We start from the raw sequence: 16,478 nt of genomic DNA on the forward strand, positions 1-16,478 counted from the left end.
TGCACTCCCCAGCTCCTGAGGAGGCAAGCGCAGGTCCTGTCTCCCACTTGACCCAGCAGGCATTGTTGCAGACTCCCCAAGGAGGCTGTCCCCACCCACCCGGCCAGCCTCAGGGCAGAAGGATCCCAGACGTCTGGGATGCTCCTGGGGTTGTCCCAAGATGCCACCTGCAGTTCCGATCAGAGTCCAACAGACATGGTAGGCTCAGGGATAACAAAGCCCAGAGCAAGCCTTGAACAGAGGAGCCCTGGCTGGGCCCAATGGCTTGGGGTGCTGCTCTGCAAACACTCCCAGCAGCCACAAGCATGCGCAGTCAGACACTGAGTCCTTGAGGTCCTCTCCTTCCCTACCGCTCTGGGGACCCTAATGCTTCATTCCTGTCCTAACTCTACTGTCTACCATAGCGGATTGTAAAAACGGTCCCAAATGCTTCCACTCTTGCTACGAAGTGTAATCTCCCTCTCTCTGCTCCTTGACCCAAGGGGCTTGCTTTGGTCAGTGGGACGTTAGCAAAGTTGTCACAGGTTGAGGCTTTAAAGGTGCCTGAGCATGAGGCTTGTCTACCCGCTGTGCTTGCAGCCCTAGTGCTGCCACATACAGGAGCCCCAGCTGGCCACACAGAGAAGCAGACAGTCTGGGGAGCCGACCAGCAGCCGTGTGAGGTCTCCTGCGTAGTACCGATGTGCTGGCAGCCACCTGGCCACCCCATGAAACCTGAGATGATGAATGATGTGCTAGGGTTGGCTGCTCTGTAGCAGGCATTTCCTGACATCCAGCGGGTAAAAACTCCCCAGGGAAAAGGCAGTCACATTCCAGTCGGTCTTATTGTGGACCCAGAATTGGTATCTGGAATCCTGGGGGAATCCCATTCCCTCCTTGTCATAACCCTCATCTCCCTGCTCCACCAGGACCTCTGTGATGTTAGATAAAATAAGATCAACTGCAGGTGCAGACTTAAATATCCTCACCTCAGCAATCTTCCTCAAATGATGTGTCAGGGTGGCCATCTGGCCTAGTGGTTATGGCGCCCACACCCCACACTGGAATACCAAGATCCAGTCCCAGCTCCAGCTCTTGACTCCAGGATCACTTCCTGCAGACCCTGGAAGGCAGCTAGGGTGTCTGCCGCCCACACAGGAGTTCCGGATTGAGTTTCCAGCTCCCAGCTTTGGCCTGTCATAGGGCTTTGGAGAGGGAGCCAGCAGATGGAGGCTCTGTCTTCCTGTCTCTATCTCGTCCTTTCTGTCCTTCAAATCAATCAAGTAATTAACATTCAAACAATAACTCCTGTTGAATTTATAAACTCTGTTAAGCCACAGTCATTTCCCTCCCAGGTCCTGGAGTCTCTGGTGGGAAGGCTGTCTTTCTGTCCTTGGGCTCCATGGTTTCAGATGCAGACCACTCCTCACTCCCTAATGGGCATGACCAGTACCTCCGATTCTGGTCAGGCCTAAAGGTCTTCTATCCAATTATGCCAATATCTCCTTCTTAGCAATGTTTCATCCTTTCGCGTTGAGAAAGGAACCTCAAAATCACATCACAGCCAAACTCCAACACCACCCCCAGGATTCCAAATACCAATTCTAGGTCCACAACAAGACCTTCTGGAAGTTTCTTCTGAGCACTCACTCCAAGGCTCACCTCTCAGCAGCAAAATGAATGCTTCTTTAGCCAATCAACAAACCTGGGATAAAACTGAGAATCAGTTTTTGCCTTTATGGATCTTACATCAGTTTAAAAAAAAAATCTTTAAATAAATTCTGGTCCTTCCAATTGCCATGATGAACATAGATGCAAAAATCCTCAACAAAATACTGGCCATTCAAATCCAACAACACATCAGAAATATCATCCACCAGGACCAAGTGGGATTTATCCCTGGTATGCAAGGATGGTTCAACATTTGCAAATCAATCATTGTGATACATCACATTAACAAACTGAAGAACACAACCATATGGTTACCTCAATAGATATAGAGGAAGCATTAGATAAAATACAACATCCTTTCACGATGAAAACCTTAAGCAATTTGGGTATAGAAGGAAAATTCCTCAACATAATCAAGGCAATCTATGACAAACCCACAGCCAGCATCTTAATGAATGGGGAAAAACTGGTGGCATTCTCACTAAGATCTGGAACCAGACATGGATGTCCACTCTCACCATTGCTATTCAATAGTGTCCTGAATGTTTTAGCCAGAGCCATTAAACAAGAAAAATAAATCAAAGGAATACAAATCGAGAAGGAGGAAGTCAAACTATCCTTATTTGCAGATGACATGATTCTATATATAGAGTCTATTCTATATATAGGGGATCCAAAATACTCCACAAGAGACTATTGGAAGTCATAAAAGAGTTTGGTAAAGTTGTAGGATATAAAATCAACACAAAAAAATCAATGGCCTTTGTATACACAAATAATTCCATAGCTGAGAAAGCACTTTTTTTTAAAGATTTTATTTATTTATTTGAAAGAGTTACACAGAGAGAGAGAGAGAGAGAGAGAGAGAGAGAGAGAGGTCTTTCATCCAATGGTTCACTCCCCTATTGGCTGCAATGACCGGAGCTGCACCCATCCAAAGCCAGGAGCCAGGAGCTTCTTCTGGGTCTCCCATGCAGGTGCAGGGGCCCAAGGACTTGGCCTATCTTCTACTGCTATCCCAGTCCATAGCAGAGAGCTGGATCAGAAGTGGAGCAGCCAGGTCTTGAACCAATGCCCATATGGGATGCCAGCGCTTTAGGCCAGGGCATTAACCCGCTGTACCACAGTGTTGGCCCTGAGAAAGCACTTTTAAGATCAGTCCCATTCACAATAGCTCCAAAAAGAATTAAAATCTTTGGGATTAATTTAACCAAGGATGTCAAAGATCTCTACAATGAAAATTATAAAACATTAAAGAAAGACAAAGAAGAAGATATAGAGAAGTGGAAAACTTCTTTTGAATATCATCAAAATGCCCATAAAACCAAAAGCAATTTATAGATTTAATGCGATCCCAATCAAAATACCAACAACAATCTTCTCAGATATAGAAAAAATGATGCTAAAATTCATATGGAAACCCAAGAGACCCCAAATAGCTAAAGCAATTTTAAACCACAAAACAAAGCTGGAGGCATCACAATACCAGATCTCAAGACATACTACAGGACAGTTATAATCAAAATAGCCTGGTTGTGGAACAAAACAGATGTATAGGCCCATGGAACATAATAGAAATTCCAGAAATAAATCCACACAATCTACAACCAACTTATCTTTGACAAAGGAGCAAAAATCGATCCCTGGAGCAAAGAAAGTCTCTTCAACAAATGGTGCTGGAAAAACTGGATCTCTGCATGCAGAAGTATGAAACAAGACTCCTACCTTACACCTTACAAAAAAATCCACTCAAAGGTCGGTGCTGTGGCTCAATAGGCTAATCCTCTGCCTGCGGCGCCGGCACACCGGGTTCTAGTCCCAGTCGGGGCACCAGATTCTGTCCTGGTTGCTCCTCTTCCAGTCCAGCTCTCTGCTATAGCCTGGGAATGCAGTGGAGGATGGCCCAAGTCCTTGGGCCCTGCACCCGCATGGGAGACCAGGAGAAGCACCTGGCTCCTGGCTTTGGATCAGTGGCCGCGGCGGCCACTGGAGGGTGAACCAACAGCAAAAAAGGGAAGACTTTTCTCTCTATCTCTCTCTCTCTCACTGTCCACTCTGCCTGTCAAAATAAATAAATAAATAAATAAATAAATAAATAAATTCCACTCAAAATGGATCAAAGACCTAAATCTGTGACCAGATGCCACCAAATTACTAGAGAACATTGGGGGAAACCTACATGACATTGGCACAGGCAAAGAGTTCTTGGAAAGGACCCAAGAAGCACAGGCAATCAAAGCCAAAATTCACAAGTGGGATTACATCAAGCTGAGAAGCTTCTGTACTGCAAAGGAAACACTCAGCAAAGTTAAGAGGTGACTGATAGAATGGGAGAAAACATTTGCAAACTATGCAACTGATAAAGGATTAATTTCCAGAATCTATATAGAGGTCAAGAAAATCAACAACAACAAAACAAACAATCTAGTTAAGAAGTGGGCAAAGGACTTAAGCAGGTATTTTTCAAAAGAGGAACTCCAAATGGCCAACAGACACATGAAAAAATGCTCAGGATCACTAGCTGTCAGGGAAATGCAAATCAAAACCACAATGAGATTTCACCTCACCCCCATTAGAATGATTTTCATACAGAAATCAACAAACAACAAATGCTGGCAAAGATGGGAAAAAGGTGTCCTAATCCACTGTTGGTGGGAATGTAAACTGGTGCAGTCACTGTGGAAGACAGTACGGAGATACCACAGAAAGCTGAATATAGACCTACCATATGACCCAGCCATCCTACTCCTGGGAATTTACCCAAACAAAAAGAAATCAGTATAGGAAAGAGTTATCTGTACCCCCATGTTCATTGCAGCTTAATTTAAAATAGCTAAGATATGGATTCAACCCAGATGTTCATCAACTGAAGACTGGATAAAGAAATTATGGTTTATATACATTTATATACACTCTAGAATACTATACAGTGGTAAAAAAAAAATGAAATCCTATCATTTGCAAAAAAAAAAAAAATGGTTGCAACTAGAAACTATTATACTTAGTGAAATAAGTCAGTCCCTAAAAGACAAATACCATGTGTTCTTTCCGATCTGTGGTAACTAACAGGGCATCTAAAAGGTAATCCATAGGAGTGGAATTGACATTTTATGATGTAATGATTTTGAACAGCCCTTGTCTTGACTATTGAGGAACAATGCTTTCTGTTGTTGTTTTTTAAATTTTTCTTCCTCCTATTTATTGATCCCTCTACTTAGTAAAGGGTTACTCTTTTATAAAGTTCACTGAAAATAGATCTTTGTAAAAAATAAGAAAGGGAATGGGAGAGACAGGAGGAAAAAGCGTAGAGGGAGGTACGGTGGGAAGAATCGCTATGTTCCTAAATTTGTATATATGAAATGCATGGAGTTTGTATTCCTTAAATAAAATTAAAAAGATTCTGGTCCTTTTTTGTTAGAATGGCCTCTGTGGGGAGAGGGGGAGTTGATGAATTTGAGAGGGATGGGAACTCCCGAATAGTCCCTGTCCTGCACTTTCTCACCCCAACCTAAGGCACCACAGAAAAGTGGGAGCAACTACACCGCATCCTTTGTTTCTAAAACTGGTAAACCACAGCCGTGCCAGGGTGATGCGGCAGCAGAATTTATGGCAGTGTGGGCAGCAGCCCCTCCCAGGCCCATCGGCTGTGACTCATCCACTCCAGTCTACATCGCTACAAGTCACTGGGGAAACCAGCACTCCGCCTTTGACTCTGCGTTGTGCTTTGCTGCTGGAACCCTCTCAGCTCAGTGCAGGAAAAGAATTTCGCGTGGATGCTTTCCAAACCTAAAATAAGCCGTCTCCTGGATTCTGCACCAAACTGAGGGAAAACAGAGACCCTCTTAGCTTGTGGAGCTCAGTGTCAGAAAGAGAGGCGTCTGGGGCCCGAGGCTAGCAGTGTTCTAATTTTAACGATATTTCCCTGTTAATAGAGGCAGAAGAACTCTCAGTGTGGGAGATCAGGACAAAACACACATGAATGAATCAACAAACGTCACCCGCTACTCCAGGACAAACTGTGAGGAGGAGAATCCGCTGCCCTCCGCCTGAGGCCAAAGGGTGATCGCTGGAGGCGTGACAGGGACACTGCGGTGCTGCGGGTGTTTCCCACTGCGTGGTGAGAAGGGGTTACTGAGCCCCGGCTGGACCAGGCTGCAGATCTGCAGTTGGCTCCTGTGCTTGTCACTGCCTAGCACGGCCCCCAGTCCTGAATCCACACATGTGCCTCCCACAGCCACTTAACCCGTTTCTGGGTTTAACTGTACTCTTTTTTTTTTTTTCTCAAAGAATCTTGGCAGAGACAGAGGTTCTTAAATACTTCTTTTATTTATCTATTTGACAGGCAGTGCAACACAGAGAGGGAGAAAGAGAAAGAGAAAGAGAATGAGCCCCTGTCTATTGGTTTACGCTCCAAACACCCACAATAGCCAGGGCTGGGTCAGACTCATGCTTCCAGCCCAGAACTCCATCCAGGTCTCCCTTATGAGTGGCAGGAATTAAAGGGTGTGTATCAGCAGGAAGCCGGGCCAGAAGCAGAGCCAGCACCCAAACCAGCCACTCCACTATGGAATCTGGGCATCCCAAGTGGCAGCCCAACTGGCTGCACCACAGTGCTTGCCTCTGACTGCCCCATTCGTGATGGAGTCATTGATAGGCTCAGCTTGGATCAAGGATCCCTACAGTGTCCAGTCACCTTCCACTGGAAGGGTGGGATCACTCGGTACAAGTGTAGCAGCCTAACAATCTTATGTAGGGGAAGGGTTACTGAGGGGTGAGGCTGTGGATGGGACAGATTATTCCAGAAAACTCATAGGGAAGAAACGGCTGGCATCTGCAGTATAAACGTAGAACCATCCAGACTTCCTCACTGCTAACAGTTGTGTTTCCTTAGTTGACACTCTATTTACAGCAGTAAAGGGTGTGCATATTGTGTAGTTGATGTGCAGGTAGCTTGGAGCGCAGAGCTTTTGGTTTAGGAATATATCCTCAGCGTTTCTCTTATTATTGCATTCCTCCATAAGTATTTGGACAGTACCTTATTAGGCATATCCTAATTAGGTGTACCCCGGACACACAGTCATGATTTGTCATGCTGAACAGCTTACATTTCAGAGTGAAAAGTCTTTCTTTACCATTTAGCCCAAATGTGACGCTGGGAGGACATTTTCAGCTAAGTTGCCCCAGATGTTTCGTGGTTACTCAGGAAAGCAAAACAAAACGTGTTTTCCCTGCTGAGTGAAAACCCAATATAAGCTGGCTTCAGCAGCTGGGCTGCGGATTGCGAAACGGGATTGTTCTGGCTGCCCTCCATCTATTAGTACCCCCACCCCACCCCACCCCACCCCACGGGAGGAGGACAATCAAGCCAAAGAGAAGGGAAAACACAGCGCTCTCAAGTTCAAGTTCCGAGACAGGGTGCATCAGGAGGGCGGTGCACGTCCTCATAGGATGGGGCTCAAGGGACACGGCCCCAGGGCCCCTCTCAAAGCAGCGCGTCCAGGCCAGGGTCTAGGCACTGTGGCAGGTGTCCTGGAGACACCAAGCAGCAAAATGCCTGCCCATATGGGGCTGATGATGTGGCACAGTGAGTAAATTCACCACCTGCAGTGCCAGCATCCCATTTGGGCGCCGGTTCGAGTCCCGGCTGCTCCACTTCCCATCCAGCTCTCTGCTATGGCCTGGGAAGGCAGTAGAAGATGGCCCAAACCCTTGGGCCCCTGCACCCAGGTAGGAGACCTGGAAGAAGCTCCTGGCTCTTGGCTTCAGATCGGCACAGCTCGGGTCTTTGCGGCCATCTGGGGAGTGAACCAACGGAAGGAAGACCTATCTCTCTGTCTCTCCTTCTCTGTCTGTAACTCCACCTCTCCCAGATGACCGCAATGTAAGACCTCCCTCCCTCTCTCTGCCTCTGCCTCTCTGTAACATTGCCTTTCAAATAAATTAATTAATTTTAAAAAAAAAAGGCCCTTCCGCGAACACGCTGCCTTCCTCACTGGGACAGCACTGGGCCTGGTCTCCCGGCGCACGGGGAGAATGCGTCCCGGGTTTGGTGTTGGACCGCAGCTGTGTAAGTGTGCATGCGGACCCCAGCCCAGCCACCTCCAGCGAGTCGCTCCATGCGTGGCCATGGACCCCCGCGGCTGCTGCACGCGTCAGACCAGGGCCATCCCAGCACTGGAGCCGCTCCCGCTCCCCTCTGCGGCGCGTGGTGTGTCGTCCCGGTCCCACCGTCCAGCGTGGGACACAGAAGCGCGCGGTGGGGAGAGCCGGCGCGTCACTCACGTCAGGATTCCTCCGCGGCTGGGCGCTGCTTTCTTCCCGCAGGCCGCCCCCAGGTCTCACTTAAGAGTACCACCCGGGCTCATTAGACACGGCTCACTAGGCTAATCCTCTGCCTGCGGCGCCCGCACTCCGGGTTCTAGTCCCGGCTGCTCCTCTTCCAGTCCAGCTCTCTGCTGTGGCCAGGGAGTGCAGTGGAGGATGGCCCAAGTGCTTGGGCCCTGCACCCCATGGGAGACCAGGAGAAGCACCTGGCTCCTGGCTTCGGATCGGCGCAGCACCGGCCATGGCTGCCATTTAGGGGGTGAACCAACAGCAAAAAAAGGAAGACCTTTCTCTCTCTCTCTCTCTCTCTAACTCTGTCAAAAAATAAATAAATAAATAAATAAATAAATAAGAGTGCTTCCCACCCTGGCCAGGCCTTCCTTGGAGAGGAGACAGAAAGCAGTGAGCACGCGCTGGGACGTGGTGTCTTCCACTGGGCCTACCCTGTCCTTAGCACCGTGACTTCAAGGTTCCGGCCCTTCAAGGTTCCGGCCCAGAGCAGCCAGCAGCTGAACCCTAGGAGCCAGGCACTCCACACTCCTTCAGCTCTACGCCCAAGATTTGCAACTGGCCCAGAAGATTTGCAACTCTATGCTGCCCATCTACATATGTAAATTGTTATTTATTTGAAAAGCAGAGTTACAGAGAGGGAGAGACAGAGAGTGAGATCTCCATCAGCTGGTTCACTCCCCAAATGGCTGCAATGGTCAGGGCTGGGCCAGCCCAAAGCCAGAAGCCAGGAGCTTCTTCCAGGTCTCCCACCATGGGTGCAGGGGCCCAAGCACTTGAGCCATCTTCTGTTGCTTTTCCGGGAGCATTATCGGGGAGCTGGATCAGAAGTGGAGCAGCTGGGACTCAAACTGGCACCCATATGGGATGCCAGCACTGCAGACAGTGTCATAACCACTATGCCACAGCACCGACCCCCATTTAAATATATATATATATATTTGTAAGACAGAGAGAGAGAGAGAAATCTTCCATTCCATGGTTCACTCCCCAAGTGGCCACAGTGGCTGGGGTTGGGCCCTATCTCCCTGGGCCATCCTCCGCTGCTTTCCCAGGTGCATTAGTAGGGAGCTGGATCGGAAGTGGAGCAGCAGGGACTGGAACCGGTGCCCACACGGGAAGTCATAGGTGGTAACTTACCGGCTGTGCCACAATGCCAGCCCCGAGAACACTCGTTCAATGGCTCTCAGGATCTCAGTTCTGTAGAGGGGGCAGAGAACTGAATGGAAACAATAGTTTGGTTCCCACCTGATCTAAGTGAACTTTCCTCGAGTGTGCCTGCTGTCCCTAGAGCCCCGGGCAGGCTGAAGGCCCCCCGTCCCTGATCCCCACCCTTCCTGTGCAGATGGAGCACTTGGTAGCTCAGGTCTGCACTGGGCTGGAGGTCAGTAAAGGCTGCAGCCCCTGCACAGGGCGCTTCCACGGTTTCCACGTGGGAGCCCAGTCCAGGAAAGCTGCAGGAGCTGAGTGTGTGGTTACTACAACGGGCTGAGGGCTCACTATTTAAAATTTCTTGCCTGTGCATTCAGAAAACAGATGCTAAATTCCATGTAATTCATTCAGTTCTGAAAGGTGTTGACACCACTCAATTGAGTAAATATTTCCTAACACTTGATATGCAGCAGGACCATGGGGAAGCAGTGAGATGAGAGTGATGAGGAAGATACACATTTCCCTCTCGTCACGGGGTTTGCTACCTATTGGCAAATCTAGACAACAAACACATGATGAGGTCTAGCGTTGTGGCACAGTGGGTTAAGCCGCAACGTGTGACAGATACCAGCATCCCACATGAGCACAAGTTCGAGTCCCTGCTGGTCTGTCTCCAGTCTAGCTCCCTGCTAATGCTGGGAAGGCAGCAGATGGTGGCTTAAGTTCTTTGGCCTCTGCCACCCATGTGGGAGACCCTGATGGAGTTCCAAGCTCCTGGATTTGGTCTGGTCCAGTCCTGGCTGTTGTGGCTATTTGTGTAGTGAAACAGAGATAGAAGATCTCTCTCTCTCTCTCTCTCTCTCTCTCTCTCTCTCTCTCTCTTGCTCTGCCTTTCAAAAGAAAAAAAAAAAAAGCCTACAAAATGGTAACCACAGGATGCCAGGAACTGAGTAGTGACTGCATAATATCAGATATTCTCCCCCCCCCCTTTTTTTTAGTGCTTCACCCTGTGCCTCAAAGCATTGAAGTGAATATCCAGGTCAGTGCTGCCTGCCTCTGGGGGCCCCTGGCTTACCTTAGCTGGCCTGGGACATTCTTGGTGTGGGCTCTGAAACTCCTTTATGTAAGGGAAACCATAACCTCCTCAAACCAAGACAGGTTGGTTGCCCTTCGTGCCTCAGGGCAAGTCTGGGACAGAGTCCTCTGGGTTTTGTCTTCCAAAGCCTTGGTTCTTGAAGAAAACAACAAGAATGCTTCAAAGAGTCGATGTGGTAAAGCGACAAGAACAGCAACACAAAAACACGGGGACAATTTTAGATGAAAGTAAACCAGGACATAAGAAGCAGCTTGATCCGTGCCTCTCCACTGGAGCCTGGTTTTCTTTTTAATCATAAAAAGCATTCGTGGGCTGGAACATTCAGGAGAGACTTGAACATGTCCTGGGTATTAGATGACTTTATGGGGCTACTGATATTTTTGTTGGATGTGTCCATGGTGGTGTGGGTAAGCTGGCAAATGTCCTTATTTTTAGAAGATATCATTGGTTGTATTTAGAGGTGATAAATTTTTACCCATCTTTTAATCCAGAGGAATGTATAAGGGTGTTCATTTGATTATCATTTAACCTTTCTGTATTTAGGAATATATTTAAGAGTTTGGGGAAGGAAGTGGCTAAAACCACAGAGCAGAGTTTGAGTTCTAGAAACTTCTCTTGGGCAGGTAAAGGATTCTCCCCTAGAGGAGCAGGAGAAAAATAAGAACCAGGTATCTGCATGTGCCCATGCCAGGCACCTGGGGTCAGGGATGACAGAAAACAGCCCTTGGACACCTCTGATGGTGATGTGGGCACCTCAGGAGACAGATTCCTGGGCTCAGAGTTTATCCAAGCCTCAGTGAGAGCAAGATTCCAGGCTCAAAGCAAGACTTGATCTCATCACCCCAAAGAGTTGCACTTTCTCCACCTCTGAGTTGATGGCTTGCATTGAATGCCCTGTACTAAATCCACTGCACCCAGAAAGGCCCACCCAAGCCACCTCTTAGCTGGGACTCAGAGACTACTAGTAGGAGCAAGCTGGCTAGGGAGGAGGACACACATTCCTGGCACTGGTAGAGGGCAGGAGCCTGGTATCTTGGAGTCCAGAGATGCTCTGTACAGCTACGAGGGAGGACAGGAGTGACCTGAGTGAAGGTGTGCAGGAGCAGAAGGCGCCAGACCACCCAGACAAGCCCAGAAGACCCTGTCTGCAGGGTCTTGCTCCCTCCCTACCAACACCATGACCCTGCCCTGCCTCCACGCTCAGGGCCACCACCATCTGTAGATGCTCAGCTGGGACTGCAGACAAAGTCACTCAGCTTCCACACCAGGCTCTTGCAGAACAGGTACCAGATGGGAAGCAGCAGCGTTTTCTGATCCTGTCCCCCACAGGTTGGGGGCTCTCTCTGTCCCCTCAGCCCTGCAAGGCACCAACAACCAGTCAGTCCCTAGCACTGTTAAGCAGGGAGGGCATTTCCTGGGGGTCCTCACAGTGTTCCTAGCCAAGCCTAACCTGTCACCCCTGGTGCCTGCGAAGAATTCTTCCTCTGCAAGACAGTGCCAGTCCCCTGGGCACCAGTGACACTTCCCTGGGCAGGGCCTCCCAGATCTCTGTGATATTGCTTGTTGATGCTCAGAGAGCACCTCCCGCCTTTTGTGCCGTCTCAGTCTGTAGGGTCCCAATGTCATATTCCCTCCAATCACATTGTCTGTAGGGGCACAAAGAAAGGTACAGTTCCATTTCAGTGCACGGTCCCCTGCTGCCTGGGGGATTCACACACATAACCACAGGTGCCAAGGGCTGGGCAGGGCCTTGGTCCACAGGCAAACAAATACGCCCTCATGGGTCTGCCTCTTCCATCACTGGCCTGTGGGACAGTGGCATCTTTGTCAGTGGGTCAGGCTCATGCAGTGCCTGGCTCCCACTTGCCTGGAGTGACACTTCAGCTGGGAGGAGCTGTGGCCGCTCCTGATGAGATTTCTGGGTCAGTTCCTGGTTCTCTGAACGTGCCAACCCCGTCTGACCCCTGCAGAGCTCATTACTGGGGCTCATCCTGAAACGCACCCCCTTACCTTCCACTATGAAGAGCTCTCGCATCCCAGGTGGTCTGGCTTGTAGGAGGTGCTCCATGGATGATTTTGTTTACAGGCCTTCAGCCAGTGGTCACTGAATTCCAGCTTGATGACAGAAACCCCTGGGGACACTGTTGAAAATGCAGATTCTCGGGCCCCACCCTCAGAGTCCCGGTTCCTCAGATCTGGGGAGAAGGCCCAGGAACATGCATTTTTGCAACCTCCCAGGTAATCAGTTGGTCCCCAGTCTCACTCTGCTTCCACTCCCACCTTGGGAGCTTTGATCCAGGGCTCTGCTAGTCTTCCTCGGTGAGCTAGAAATGGGCGTTCCTGCCTTGAGCTGGACCAAGCCCAAGGCCAGGGTGGCAGCTTTGGGGAGCGGAGCTTAGGCAGTAGTTCCACCCCTCCGTAGAGCATCCTGGCGCTGTGCACAGCTTGCACACCTGGGTCTGAAGCCTGCTCCTGCGGCTGAGCCTTTGCAGATTCCCGGGACAGCAGCCTGTGGCAGCAGAGTCCTGCAGAAGGCTGTCCCTTCCAGGTGCCCCCAATTCCAGGGTCGTGGGTCATGTCTGAGTCATTTTACAAAACTGAGTACAGCACCGGGCCTGATATTCTGTATTCCGTGCACATTTAGACAAACAGCCACATGAGTAAATCAAAACGCCTCTCAACCTGCAATTAAAACCAACCTCTGGGGCAGGTGTCATGGTGCAGCAAGTTAAGCTGCTGCTTGGGACACCAGCACTCCGTTAGACACCTGTGTGAGTCCCAGGACTCAGCTGCTGATCCAGCTTCCTGCTACTGCACCAGGGAAGGCAGCGTCCCTGCCACCCACGTGGGAGACCAGGATGGACCCCCGGGCTCCTGGGTTGGGCCTGGCCCAGGCTGCTGTGGGCACTGGGGGAGTGAATGAGCAGAGGGATATCTCTGAGTCTGTCTGTCACTCTGCCTTCCAAGTTGCCGACAGCATGGAAATCGGATCTCTTGCTGGGCACAGAGGGTCCCCACCCTTCCTTTTAATGGTCGACCTGGCCCCAGTTTCAACACATTAATAGTCCATTCCAAGTTCTTGGTTTCCAATCCTAGTGCCAGACACACTCAGAAATACTGATTCCAACTGATTCAAAAAATGACAGTTACGGGAAACGCCCTCCAGGGTTGAATTTCTGCTTCCCACTAATCTCAGACCATCCCGATACTCTGTTCATGTATTTGCTTTTGTTTCTTTCCTTGGGAGCTATGACAAATAACTGAATGAATGAATAAATAAATAAATAAGCCATCTCCCACTTCAAGTTCATGCATCATGCAAAAGAGAGCCCTCCAGATTTCAGGGAAATGAAAGGTGCCAACTGCAGGCTGACGTCACGGTTCTGTTTGGAGACTTGGCTGATCATCTCAGCGGTGAGCAAACCCCCACAACACTCCACACGGGACGTGGGGGGCTGGCCTGCCCCTGCACCAGGTCTGGGGAGGAAGGAGCTGGAACCTTCACCATGACACATCGGAAGGGCTGTGCGGGAAGGACTGAGCAAACCAGACGCATGTGGGTGCTCAGGGGAAGGCACTCTGCCGGGCAGAGTGCGCTGCCACAAAGTGGAAGGAGAGGCCCTTCCCGTAAGCCTGCTGGGACTCGTGATGGGCCCGCCTCTTCCCACAGAGTACTCCGATGCAGATGGTGGTTTCTGTACGTCCCTCCCCCAGCCATCAACTGCTACCCATGAGAATCATGTGGTCTGTCTTAAGCATTCTGAGCCAGGGCTGGTGCTGTGGGTAGAAAGTTAAGCTTCTGCCTGTGGCGCCAGCATCCCATATGGGCACTGGCTGCTCCACTTCCAATCCAGCTCCCTGCTCGTGTGCCCGCGAAAGCAGTGGAGGATGGCCCAAGTGCTTGTGCCCCTGCACCCACGTGGGAGACTTGGATGAAGCTCCTGGCTTCAGCCTGACCCAGCCCCAGCGGCTGTGGCCATTTGGGTAGAGAAATCAGCAGATGGAAGATTTCTCTCTCTCTCTCTCTCTCCTATTTCTCTGTAACTCTGACTTTCAATTAATAAATACACCTTAAAAAAAAAAACCAACATAGGCTGGTATATTTGTAGTCTAAGGGCATATAAATTCAGTTTTTCAAAACTTGAATCAAATGAGACACTTCTGCAGGCAAGATTCACCCAGCAACATCAGTTCTCAGCATACGCACCCAGACTCTGTATTTTCAGGAGTCTCATGCCACCATGTTGTCCTAGCAGGTTAAGCTGCTGCCTGTGGGCAGAGTCCCAGATGCCCCACTTCCAATCCAGCTCTCTGCTAATGTGCCTGGGAGGGCAGTAGAAAATGGTCCAAGCGCTTGGGCCCCTGTGCCCATGTGGGAGACATGGAAGAACCTCCTAGCTCCCACCTAGCCCAGCTCCAGCCATTGTGGCTATTTGGGGAATGAATCAGCAGATAGAAGATCTCTGTCTCTCTCTGCTTCTTTATCTCTGCCTTTCAAATAAATAAATAAAGATTTTAAAAAGAAAAGAAAGCTCCCTGGGAGACGCTGATGATCAGACATTTGGAAATCTTGAGATAAGGTGCGTATGAATTCCTGATACACTGTTAAACTGGCACACCTGGGAGCAATAATCTCTGCTTTTTTTTTTTTAAGATTTTATTTATTTATTTGAGAGGTAGAGTTACAGACAGTGAGAGGGAGAGACAGAAAGAAAGGGCTTCCTTCTGTTGGTTCACTCCTCAGAGTGCCGCAACATCCGGACCTGCGCCGATCCGAAGCCAGGAGCCAGGAGCTTCTTCTGGGTCTCCCTCGTGGGTGCAGGGGCCCAAGCACTTGGGCCATCTTCCACTGCTTTCCCAGGTCATAGCAGAGAGCTGGATTGGAAGAGGAACAGCCAGGACTCGAACCGGCATCCATGTGAGATGTCGGCGCCCCAGGCGGAGGATTAATTTACTGCACCACTTTGCCGGCCCCAACCCTGCTGTTTTGAGACGCGATGGGTCTGGCCTTGTGAAATTCAGGGACTGTGCTTACCAGCCCAGAGGCCTGGCCTGAGCTTCTTCGCAGGTGCGTGGCGGCTCCCTGGGACCTGGCCGCCCTGGATGTGCAAGGCTGGCTAAGGCTGGCTGGGCAGTTGGCATTCCTGACCTGACGCTGCAGCTTCCAGGTGGAGAGACCCACGGCTGCCAGCCGCTCTGGGGAACAGGAGAACAGGAGCTCGCTCTCCTTCCCCTTTCCACTGTCGGATAGCTTCTGTCAGAAGAGAAATGTGACAGAGAAAAGACCCAGGTTCCCGTCAGTCCCCACGACGAGGGGCCGTCCGTGCAGGCCCACGTGACACTTTCTGTTTCCGGAGCTTCTCCTGGCTTCCTGATCTCAAAACCTCCTGCTGGTCGGGGGCCCTACTCCTTCAGAGTCCTGGTGTGAATACTATTAGGGTAGATTTCGCTCAGAGCACGGAACTGACAGCTTCATGAGAGCAGGCTCGGGATTTCTCACTTCTCTGCCCCTCTCCAGTCTCTGGGCCACCGGCCGGAGGTAGAGGTGGCGCCCAATTGAAAGCTGAGAGTGAAAAGGTGGCGGTGAGGTTAGAACCCCTGGTGATCCAGGCACCGCCTGTATGTGTCCCCGTGGATCTGAGGGCCCACTGTGTGCAGGGCTCTCTGTATGCGTCCCCCGTGGATCTGAGGACACCCCACGTGCAGGGCTCTCTGTATGTATCCCCATGGATCTGAGGCCACACTATGTGCAGGCTCTCTGTATGCGTCCCCTGTGGATCTGAGGGCCCACTGTGTGCTGGGCTCTGTATGTGTCCCCATGGATCTGAGGGTCCACTGTGTGCAGGGCTCTCTGTATGTGTCCCCGTGGATCTGAGGGTCCATTGTGTACAGGGCTCTCTGTATGTGTCCCCGTGGATCTGAGGGTCCATTGTGTACAGGGCTCTCTGTATGCGTCCCCTGTGGATCTAAGGGCCCATTGTGTACAGGGCTCTCTGTATGCGTCCCCCGCGAATCTGAGGGCCCACTGTGTGCAGGGCTCTCTGTATGTGTCCCCCGCGGATCTGAGGGCCCACTGTGTGCAGGGCTCTCTGTATGCGTCCCCCGTGGATCTGAGGACATCCCACGTGCAGGGCTCTCTGTATGTATCCCCATGGATCTGAGGCCACACTATGTGCAGGGTCTCTGTATGCATCCCCTGTGGATCTGAGGACACCCCACGTGCAGGGATCTCTGTATGTATCCCCAT

This window comes from Lepus europaeus, chromosome 11, assembly GCF_033115175.1.
Source record: "Lepus europaeus isolate LE1 chromosome 11, mLepTim1.pri, whole genome shotgun sequence".
Lineage (NCBI taxonomy): Eukaryota > Metazoa > Chordata > Mammalia > Lagomorpha > Leporidae > Lepus > Lepus europaeus.